Source organism: Syngnathus typhle, linkage group LG6, assembly GCF_033458585.1.
Source record: "Syngnathus typhle isolate RoL2023-S1 ecotype Sweden linkage group LG6, RoL_Styp_1.0, whole genome shotgun sequence".
NCBI lineage: Eukaryota > Metazoa > Chordata > Actinopteri > Syngnathiformes > Syngnathidae > Syngnathus > Syngnathus typhle.
The window spans coordinates 19,403,678-19,413,901 of NC_083743.1; the positions used below are offsets into that span (position 1 = coordinate 19,403,678).

At 49.4% G+C, this 10,224-nt stretch overlaps 1 pseudogene; it reads left to right on the forward strand.

The window, feature by feature from the left end:
- Nucleotides 1-464: 464 nt before the first annotated feature.
- Nucleotides 465-5,320, forward strand: LOC133155386 (ATP-dependent RNA helicase DDX19B-like; annotated as a pseudogene).
- Nucleotides 5,321-10,224: the final 4,904 nt, after the last annotated feature.

Sequence of the window (10,224 nt, forward strand, 5' to 3'; positions counted from 1 at the left end):
CACCACGGAATTTAACTGTTTCTCAAAGAACAGAGGAGCCCGCCCTCCCACCACGGAATTTAACTGTTTCTCAAAGAACAGAGGAGCCCGCACTCCCACCACGGAATTTAACTGTTTCTAAAAGAACAGAGGAGCCCGCACTCCCACCACGGAATTTAACTGTTTCTAATTGCTTGCACACCTTATTTGATCTGAACGACAGTCTCCTCTTAAATTTCCTATTTCAATTTGCAAAATTTCGACATATAGTAACAGGTATTCTGCTTACCTCATCGGTTTAGGAGACGTCGTACCAGCTCAACGTTGTGCGCATATTCTTTATTCCAACGGTACGCCGACCGGGAGACAGCTGTCCCAGACTAACTGTCCGATGACTTGGACATAGACCACGAGTTGTCAATAACCCTTCTCTTGACATCACGTCGGGGTCACCAAGAAACTGTTAGGATACGGATTTTAGCTATTGATCTGACTCCAAATTATGATCAACACTTAACACAAAAATTGCCATGTTCTAATCCACACACTGGCGCACCTAACAATTTTGCGAGTTCGTTCTGTCAAAGAGAAGACCAGTAGATCAATCAGACCGAATTTACCAATTGTTTAATCTTGACAAAGCAAGCTAATACAGGCGCCTGGGCCTTGGGTCCTTAACACAAAATCTCGTGTGCCTTCGTGACCAGAAAGACGACACATTCTTCCGGGTTGCCCAGTTTTAAAGAAACACAATATGAATATTCAAACATGCAAAAGATTGTGTGGTGATTGGTCGATGGTCTGTGGTCATCTCCTCCTCGTTTGGGTTTTCCCCTGCTCAGCACAGGTGTCTGGACCACAAAGACGAGTTGTTTTTTGCGTTCCCATCGGCCTTGAGATATGCTCCCTTTCCGGACCTCCTGTTCCACAATACTTTGAAGAAAACAAATTCATGTAGCCTGCACATTCCTTTCCACTTATTAAGCAACCACACTACTACTAGAAATTATATTGATATGGTTATATGTGTCTAACGGAGCCTTAATCAAATGTGTTTGCAAACTGCCGAAAGTACATTTCCCTTTAAAAGTTACATTGATACTGCCTTGACAGTGTCCATGAAAACATTATCAAACATTAATAATAATAATTCATTAAATTTGTAGAGCGCTTTTCAAAAACCCAAAGACGCTTGATAACATTTAATTAGTAATAAGTATAAATGGAAAATACTGTCGTCTTCAAATTTTATATTAGCTCTAACAGGGTAATCTTCGAACCTAGACATAATTTTGAATTTTGACACTTTTGTTTTGTAAAATCATCGCAATCATTTTCACAGTATTCCTTTTTATGTTTGAGGGAAATCCTGCTAGGAACATTTAATATGGAGGAACTGTTTCCCTGCACTTCATTTCCACTCGGTAGACGTTGCTGTTGTACAAGGCTCTCAGTTGGTATCGGCACGCCATTGTGACTGAAGTACTGCACCCTACTTTTCCCTCACACAGTTTTTAAAACAACGACAAAGGGAAACGACGATGGCTTCGGACTCTTGGGCCCAGGCTGTTGACGAACAGGAAGCGGGAGCAGAATCAGTAAATGTAAATGTGCTAGTTTACGTTGAGTTAGCCTTGAAGATGTTTTAGTCACAGGCCTAGCGCTGTAAAAAATGAATGCTTACTATTTGTCTGGCGTTAAGACAGACATTGTTTCAACACAAATCTGCGTGTATTGCCGTGCCTTTGGATATTTGCTTAGTTTAAATGCAAGCGCTAGAATGCCCCAAATTAGCCGGTAAAGAATTGCTGCGTGCCTTGTGCGTTGCTAGCTTTTGCAGAAGCTACCATCAAAGAGGTAATTCATTGAGACAGCTTTAACTGGCTGGCAACTGAATGATGCAAAAGGTTCCAAAATAGCTTAACCTGATTAAGTAGAAGCATTGGCTTCTTCTAGATTTGTGCTTTCCAAGTTTTATGTTTCAGGGTCACGTTTATAAATATATATAACAGTTGACCATTACTGCCGTTAACGTGTTTTCCTAGTCAACTGTGGTAAACTGTTTTTTTTTTACAGATTGGAAACCTTCAACTAAAGGATGCACCTGGAGAAAACGGTATGTTTGCAAAGTGATGAGACTAATTTCAAGCATGAAAAGGCTATAAAGTGATTTTGCTAAGGAACATCTGTATCATCAGCAGGCAGTACTTTTGGAAAGTCAGAAGCGGGAGATAAGACTCCAGGAAAGACTACAGATGAAGATGACCGTGGTAAGCTGATGTGATTATGTATTCCCATACAGTAATTGAATTGTTTTGTCACCCCAAACGCTCCTCACAACAATTACGCTGTCAAAATTATTCACCGAATAGACATGATAGAGCAAAAGGGTAGAACATCAAAGTAAAAAGCTGTGATCCAATAGAGCAAAAGTTGGATCAAAGTAAAAAGCTTTGATCAATGATGCCGTTTATATTCTAAACCAAAAAGGTAGAACATAAAAATAAAAAGATGTGGTCCAATGATGGTATTTATACTATATTATAATTTTCCACACTGAGAAGACACAGAAAAAAATAAGTCATGCTAAGAAATTATTGTTTGCTTCCACATACTCCTTGCAATGTGTTCACATACTCGTCATTACTTTTTGGTGCAATTAATGAGTTTGCGTCGAAAATTGGTTCATAAATAGATGCAAAACAAATTGCGCGGGTCCGGATCGTATCTCAAAAAGGGGGGCTGCTGATGCGTCGGTTCAGAAGTGGAAAATTGGCACGTAAGTAGATGCAAAAAATCCGCGCAGCTTCCGTTCGTATCTCAAAATGTCCGTAAGTATAGGCGTTCGTAAGTAGAGGTGCCACTGCATATGCAAGTTTAACATGGTTGCTTTTACTCGTATGCTTTGCATGGTCCTTCAGATCACTAACAATTCCTCCCATCTTAAAAACGCAATTTCTACTCTCTTTTTTTTCCGCAGAAGACAAAGCGGCCCAGTCATTGTTGAACAAGTTAATCAGAAGTAATCTTGTCAACACCACAAATCAAGTTGAAGTTCTTCAGAAGGATCCCAACTCTCCACTGTACTCTGTAAAATCCTTTGAGGAGTTGCGACTGTAAGTGTATCATTCTTTAATTTATTCATAATCCCTCTTGTGATTTAGTGCGTCTGCCATAAATGACGAATGAGCTCATGTCTGTGGATGTTATCCAATAAAGATTACACACCACGGCAGATGCGCTCGTATTGAAAAGGGAAAAATAAAATTTGTGTTCTGCAAAAGTGTGGCAGAAGTGCTCGATGTTCATTACATGCCCAATTTGTTGTATTCCTGCCAAACTTGATCAATAAACCAAAAATATTTTTTCTCATATGTGCAGTAAACCACAGCTCCTTCAGGGTGTCTATGGCATGGGTTTTAACCGGCCCTCCAAAATCCAGGAGACCGCCTTACCCATGATGCTCGCTGAACCGTGAGTATGCTGTACATTGACTGTGATGTGCTACTTTTCTGAACTAAATATATGATGTGACTTAAGTCAGTTTGATTTTTCTGTTTAGTCCACAGAATCTAATCGCCCAGTCTCAGTCAGGAACAGGAAAAACCGCTGCCTTTGTGCTTGCCATGCTCAGCCACGTCAATCCAGACCACAAATATCCCCAGGTTACTTTTTAGAAATTTTATCAGTGATCCAAATGACCGCAGATGGGTTTATCCTTAGTCCTTGTGTGACCTGCGAGTTAGATTTCTAAATCTCTTTTTCCTTTTCCACCAGTGCCTGTGTTTGTCACCCACCTATGAACTGGCGCTTCAGACTGGCAAAGTTATTGAGCAGATGGGCAAAAACTACCCTGAAGTCAAACTAGTTTACGCCATACGAGGAAATAGGCGTAAGTTCACATCGAGTGCCATGTTGACGTTCTCGTCTGGTCCTCGGCGTGTTTTTGTGTTGACAAAGTTTCTTTGAAAATTTTCCAGTGCAGCGAGGCGTGAAGCTTCAGGAACAGATAATCATTGGCACGCCCGGCACCATGCTGGACTGGTGCAGCAAATTGAAGTTCATTGATCCCGAGAAGATTCAGGTGTTTGTGCTGGATGAGGCCGATGTCATGATCGCAACGCAGGGTCACAAAGACCAGAGTATTCGCATCCAGAGGTAAGAATGAATATTAATAAAAAAGTTTCCTGACAAATGTGGGAGTTCGCATTTTGAGTTTCCACTAAAGGATGCTACGATTTTAATTTGTTCTTTGCTACACAGGATGCTGCCCAGAAACTGCCAGATGTTGCTGTTCTCAGCTACGTTTGAGGAGACTGTGTGGGACTTCGCCTGACCCAAATATCATCAAATTGAAAAGAGAGGAGGAGACGCTGGATACTATCAAGCAGTACTATGTGTTGTGCAACAGCAAGGAGGAAAAGTTTGAAGCCCTGTGCAACATCTATGGCGCCATCACCATAGCCCAGGCTATGGTTTTCTGCCATGTGAGGCACTTCCCTTCACCCAGCACTTTCCGATTGATAGATTATAAATGGCATCACATTTTCCTGAGAAATGTTCCAGAGTTTATTAAGAACGTCACAAGACTGGCGTCGCATAAATTCATTATGTTCCTTGAGTGTCTGGCTGGTATATGAACTGGTGACTCTGCTTTCCTTCATGCGATCCAGACAAGGAAGACCGCAGGCTGGCTGGCGGGAGAGCTTTCCAAAGAGAACCACCAGGTGGCGCTGCTTAGCGGGGAGATGCAAGTAGAGCAGAGGGCAGCTGTCATTGAACGCTTCCGGAATGGAAAGGAGAAGGTGCTTGTCACCACAAATGTCTGTGCCAGAGGTGAGGGACCCATGCAAGATAATTATGAAATATGTAGATATTTAACAATTATTTAGTCTTCCACTTCTCCCTATCAATTGCTTTTGTAATATTGTTTTAACATGTATTCTGACTGTCAACACCCTGTATGCTATGCTTTGAAAAGTCATCCCGGCCCAGTGGAGGTCTGCGCGGGGGGGGTCTTCCTTGAAATCTTAGCCGCCCTCCGAGCTCTCCTGCCCGGCGTGGGTTTGCGTCAGCGCCCGGTAACATTATGGAAGCTAAAAGAAAGAAAAAAGAAACAAATCTAAGAGCAAGTGCTGGTGTCATTTACTCGTCGTGTCGACTGGAGGGAGGCCACTCCCCGCCGCAGCTGAACAGTCATCCCGGCCCAGTGGAGGTCTGCGCAGGGGGGGGTCCTCCTTGAAATCTTAGCCGCCCTCCGAGCTCTCCTGCCCGGCGTGGGTTTGCGTCAGCGCCCTAGTGTCATTTACTCGTCGTGTTGACCGGAGGGAGGCCACTCCCCGCCGCAGCTGAACAGTCATCCCGGCCCAGTGGAGGTCTGCGCAGGGGGGGTCTTCCTTGAAATCTTAGCCGCCCTCCGAGCTCTCCTGCCCGGCGTGGGTTTGCGTTAGCGCCCGGTAACATTATGGAAGCTAAAAGAAAGAAAAAAGAAACAAATCTAAGAGCAAGTGCTGGTGTCATTTACTCGTCGTGTCGACCGGAGGGAGGCCACTCCCCGCCGCAGCTGAACAGTCATCCCGGCCCAGTGGAGGTCTGCGCAGGGGGGGTCTTCCTTGAAATCTTAGCCGCCCTCCGAGCTCTCCTGCCCGGCGTGGGTTTGCGTCAGCGCCCTGGTGTCATTTACTCGTCGTGTCGACCGGAGGGAGGCCACTCCCCGCCGCAGCTGAACAGTCATCCTGGCCCAGTGGAGGTCTGCGCAGGGGGGGTCTTCCTTGAAATCTTAGCCGCCCTCCGAGCTCTCCTGCCCGGCGTGGGTTTGCGTTAGCGCCCGGTAACATTATGGAAGCTAAAAGAAAGAAAAAAGAAACAAATCTAAGAGCAAGTGCTGGTGTCATTTACTCGTCGTGTCGACCGGAGGGAGGCCACTCCCCGCCGCAGCTGAACAGTCATCCCGGCCCAGTGGAGGTCTGCGCAGGGGGGGTTTTCCTTGAAATCTTAGCCGCCCTCCGAGCTCTCCTGCCCGGCGTGGGTTTGCGTCAGCGCCCTGGTGTCATTTACTCGTCGTGTCGACCGGAGGGAGGCCACTCCCCGCCGCAGCTGAACAGTCATCCCGGCCCAGTGGAGGTCTGCGCAGGGGGGGTCTTCCTTGAAATCTTAGCCGCCATCCGAGCTCTCCTGCCCGGCGTGGGTTTGCGTCAGCGCCCTGGTGTCATTTACTCGTCGTGTCGACCGGAGGGAGGCCACTCCCCGCCGCAGCTGAACAGTCATCCCGGCCCAGTGGAGGTCTGCGCAGGGGGGGTCTTCCTTGAAATCTTAGCCGCCCTCCGAGCTCTCCTGCCCGGCGTGGGTTTGCGTCAGCGCCCTGGTGTCATTTACTCGTCGTGTCGACCGGAGGGAGGCCACTCCCCGCCGCAGCTGAACAGTCATCCCGGCCCAGTGGAGGTCTGCGCAGGGGGGGTCTTCCTTGAAATCTCAGCCGCCCTCCGAGCTCTCCTGCCCGGCGTGGGTTTGCGTTAGCGCCCGGTAACATTATGGAAGCTAAAAGAAAGAAAAAAGAAACAAATCTAAGAGCAAGTGCTGGTGTCATTTACTCGTCGTGTCGACCGGAGGGAGGCCACTCCCCGCCGCAGCTGAACAGTCATCCCGGCCCAGTGGAGGTCTGCGCAGGGGGGGTCTTCCTTGAAATCTTAGCCGCCCTCCGAGCTCTCCTGCCCGGCGTGGGTTTGCGTCAGCGCCCAGGTGTCATTTACTCGTCGTGTCGACCGGAGGGAGGCCACTCCCCGCCAAAGCTGAACAGTCATCCCGGCCCAGTGGAGGTCTGCGCAGGGGGGGGTCTTCCTTGAAATCTTAGGCGCCCTCCGAGCTCTCCTGCACGGCGTGGGTTTGCGTCAGCGCCCGGTAACTTTATGGAAGCTTTAAAAAAAACAAAACGGAAGTTCGAAAAAAGCTCCATAATTGGTTAAAAATTCTTAGCCGCGTCCCTGGAAGCCTAATCGGGCATAAAAAGTTAGGCGGAACGGCCCTGAAGCTCCACACGGAAGTCCGAAAAAAGCTCCATGATTGGTTAAAAATGCTTAGCCGCGTCCCTGGAAGCCTAATCGGGCGTAAAAAGTTAGGCGGAACGGCCCTGAAGCTCCACACGGAAGTCCGAAAAAAGCTCCATGATTGGTTAAAAATGCTTAGCCGCGTCCCTGGAAGCCTAATCGGGCGTAAAAAGTTAGGCGGAACGGCCCTGAAGCTCCACACGGAAGTCCGAAAAAAGCTCCATGATTGGTTAAAAATGCTTAGCCGCGTCCCTGGAAGCCTAATCGGGCGTAAAAAGTTAGGCGGAACGGCCCTGAAGCTCCACACGGAAGTCCGAAAAAAGCTCCATGATTGGTTAAAAATGCTTAGCCGCATCCCTGGAAGCCTAATTGGGCGTAAAAAGTTAGGCGGAACGGTCCTGAAGCTCCACACGGAAGTCCGAAAAAAGCTCCATGATTTGTTAAAAATGCTTAGCCGCGTCCCTGTAAGCCTAATCGGGCGTAAAAAGTTAGGCGGAACGGCCCTGAAGCTCCACACGGAAGTCCCAAAAAAAGCTCCATAAGACCAGCGGGCCGTCGAAAATGCTTAGCCGAGGCTCTGGAAGCCTCGCCGGGCATCGCTCGCGGCAGCCGGGGTAGCTTTTAGGTACCAGGGGCGAGCGCTCGGGTACCAGGGGCGAGCGCTGAGGTACCAGGAGCGACCGCTCAGGTACCAGGGGTAAGCTCTAATGCAGTACCAGCTTTGGTCTGTTGGTGCGCCAGAGTACGATGAGTTGGTCCCCCTAGTTACTGTACTCATCCCCTTTACCCCCTAATCGCAAAATACAGTCGGTACGTATGCGCAGAAGAGTTTTGTTTCTTTTTGAAAATTTTTTATAAGTGCCAGCGGATGCTGGCACACGAACTGTCCGAGCTACGACGGTTCCCCGGTCGGACAGCGACGGTGAAAAAGCGGTCCTGGAGGTCCGAAAAAAATTCGCGAATATTTTCTAAGTGTCACCGAGGGCTGACATGCAATCTATCCGAGGCGCGCTGGTTCCCCGGTCGGATCCGAATGGTGAAAATTCGGCCTCTCCACCACGGAGGTCGGTGAGAATTTCAGAATATTTTCTAAGTGCGAGCGTGGGCTGCCGCACAAGCTGTCCGAGTGGCGACGGTTCCCCGGTCGGCCACGAATGGTGAAAATTCGGCCTCTCCACCACGGAGGTCGGTGAGAATTTCAGAATATTTTCTAAGTGCGAGCGTGGGCTGCCGCTTAAGCTGTCCGAGTGGCGACCGTTCCCCGGTCGGCCACGAATGGTGAAAATTCGGCCTCTCCACCACGGAGGTCGGTGAGAATTTCATAATATTTTCTAAGTGCGAGCGTGGGCTGCCGCACAACTTGTCCGAGTGGCGACGGTTCCCCGGTCGGCCACGAATGGTGAAAATTCGGCCTCTCCACCACGGAGGTCGGTGAGAATTTCAGAATATTTTCTAAGTCCGAGCGTGGGCTGCCGCACAAGCTGTCCGAGTGGCGACGGTTCCCCGGTCTGCCACGAATGGTGAAAATTTGGCCTCTCCACCACGGAGGTCGGTGAGAATTTCAGAATATTTTCTAAGTGCGAGCGTGGGCTGCCGCACAAGCTGTCCGAGTGGCGACGGTTCCCCGGTCGGCCACGAATGGTGAAAATTCGGCCTCTCCACCACGGAGGTCGGTGAGAATTTCAGAATATTTTCTAAGTGCGAGCGTGGGCTGCCGCACAACTTGTCCGAGTGGCGACGGTTCCCCGGTCGGCCACGAATGGTGAAAATTCGGCCTCTCCACCACGGAGGTCGGTGAGAATTTCAGAATATTTTCTAAGTGCGAGCGTGGGCTGCCGCACAAGCTGTCCGAGTGGCGACGGTTCCCCGGTCGGCCACGAATGGTGAAAAATCGGCCTCTCCACCACGGAGGTCGGTGAGAATTTCAGAATATTTTCTAAGTGCGAGCGTGGGCTGCCGCACAAGCTGTCTGAGTGGCGACGGTTCCCCGGTCGGCCACGAATGGTGAAAATTCGGCCTCTCCACCACGGAGGTCGGTGAGAATTTCAGAATATTTTCTAAGTGCGAGCGTGGGCTGCCGCACAAGCTGTCCGAGTGGCGACGGTTCCCCGGTCGGCCACGAATGGTGAAAATTCGGCCTCTCCACCACGGAGGTCGGTGAGAATTTCAGAATATTTTCTAAGTGCGAGCGTGGGCTGCCGCACAAGCTGTCCGAGTGGCGACGGTTCCCCGGTCGGCCACGAATGGTGAAAATTTGGCCTTTCCACCACGGAGGTCGGTGAGAATTTCAGAATATTTTCTAAGTGCCAGCGTGGGCTGCCGCACAAGCTGTCCGAATTGCGACGGTTCTCCTTTCGGACCCGAATCGCGAAAATTCGGCCTCTCCACCACGGAAGTCGGTGAGAATTTCAGAATATTTTCTAAGTGCCAGCGTGGGCTGCCGCACAAGCTGTCCGAATTGCGACGGTTCTCCTTTCGGACCCGAATCGCAAAAATTCGGCCTCTCCACCACGGAAGTTGGTGAGAATTTCAGAATATTTTCTAAGTGCCAGCGTGGGCTGCCGCACAAGCTGTCCGAATTGCGACGGTTCTCCTTTCGGAACCAAATCGCGAAAATTCGGCCTCTCCACCACGGAAGTCGGTGAGAATTTCAGAATATTTTCTAAGTGCCAGCGTGGGCTGCCGCACAATCTGTCCGAATTGCGACGGTTCCCCTGTCGGCCACAAATGGCGAAAAATCAGCCTCTCCTTCTGGAGCTCGCGCCAACTTTGGCGAAAAAATTCTAAGTGCCAACGGCTCTTGCGCCGTAATGTGTCCGCTTTGTCTGGTTCCCTCGGCCGGCCACAAATGGCGAAAAATCAGCCTCTCCCTCTGGAGCTCGCGCCAACTTTGGCGAAAAATTTCCAAGTGCCAACGGCTCTTGCGCCGTAATGTGTCCGCTTTGTCTGGTTCCCTCGGTCGGCCACAAATGGCGAAAAATCAGCCTCTCCTTCTGGAGCTCGCGCCAACTTTGGCGAAAAATTTCTAAGTGCCAACGGCTCTTGCGCCGTAATGTGTCCGCTTTGTCTGGTTCCCTCGGTCGGCCACAAATGGCGAAAAATCAGCCTCTCCTTCTGGAGCTCGCGCCAACTTTGGCGAAAAATTTCTAAGTGCCAACGGCTCTTGCGCCGTAATGTGTCCGCTTTGTCTGGTTCCCTCGGT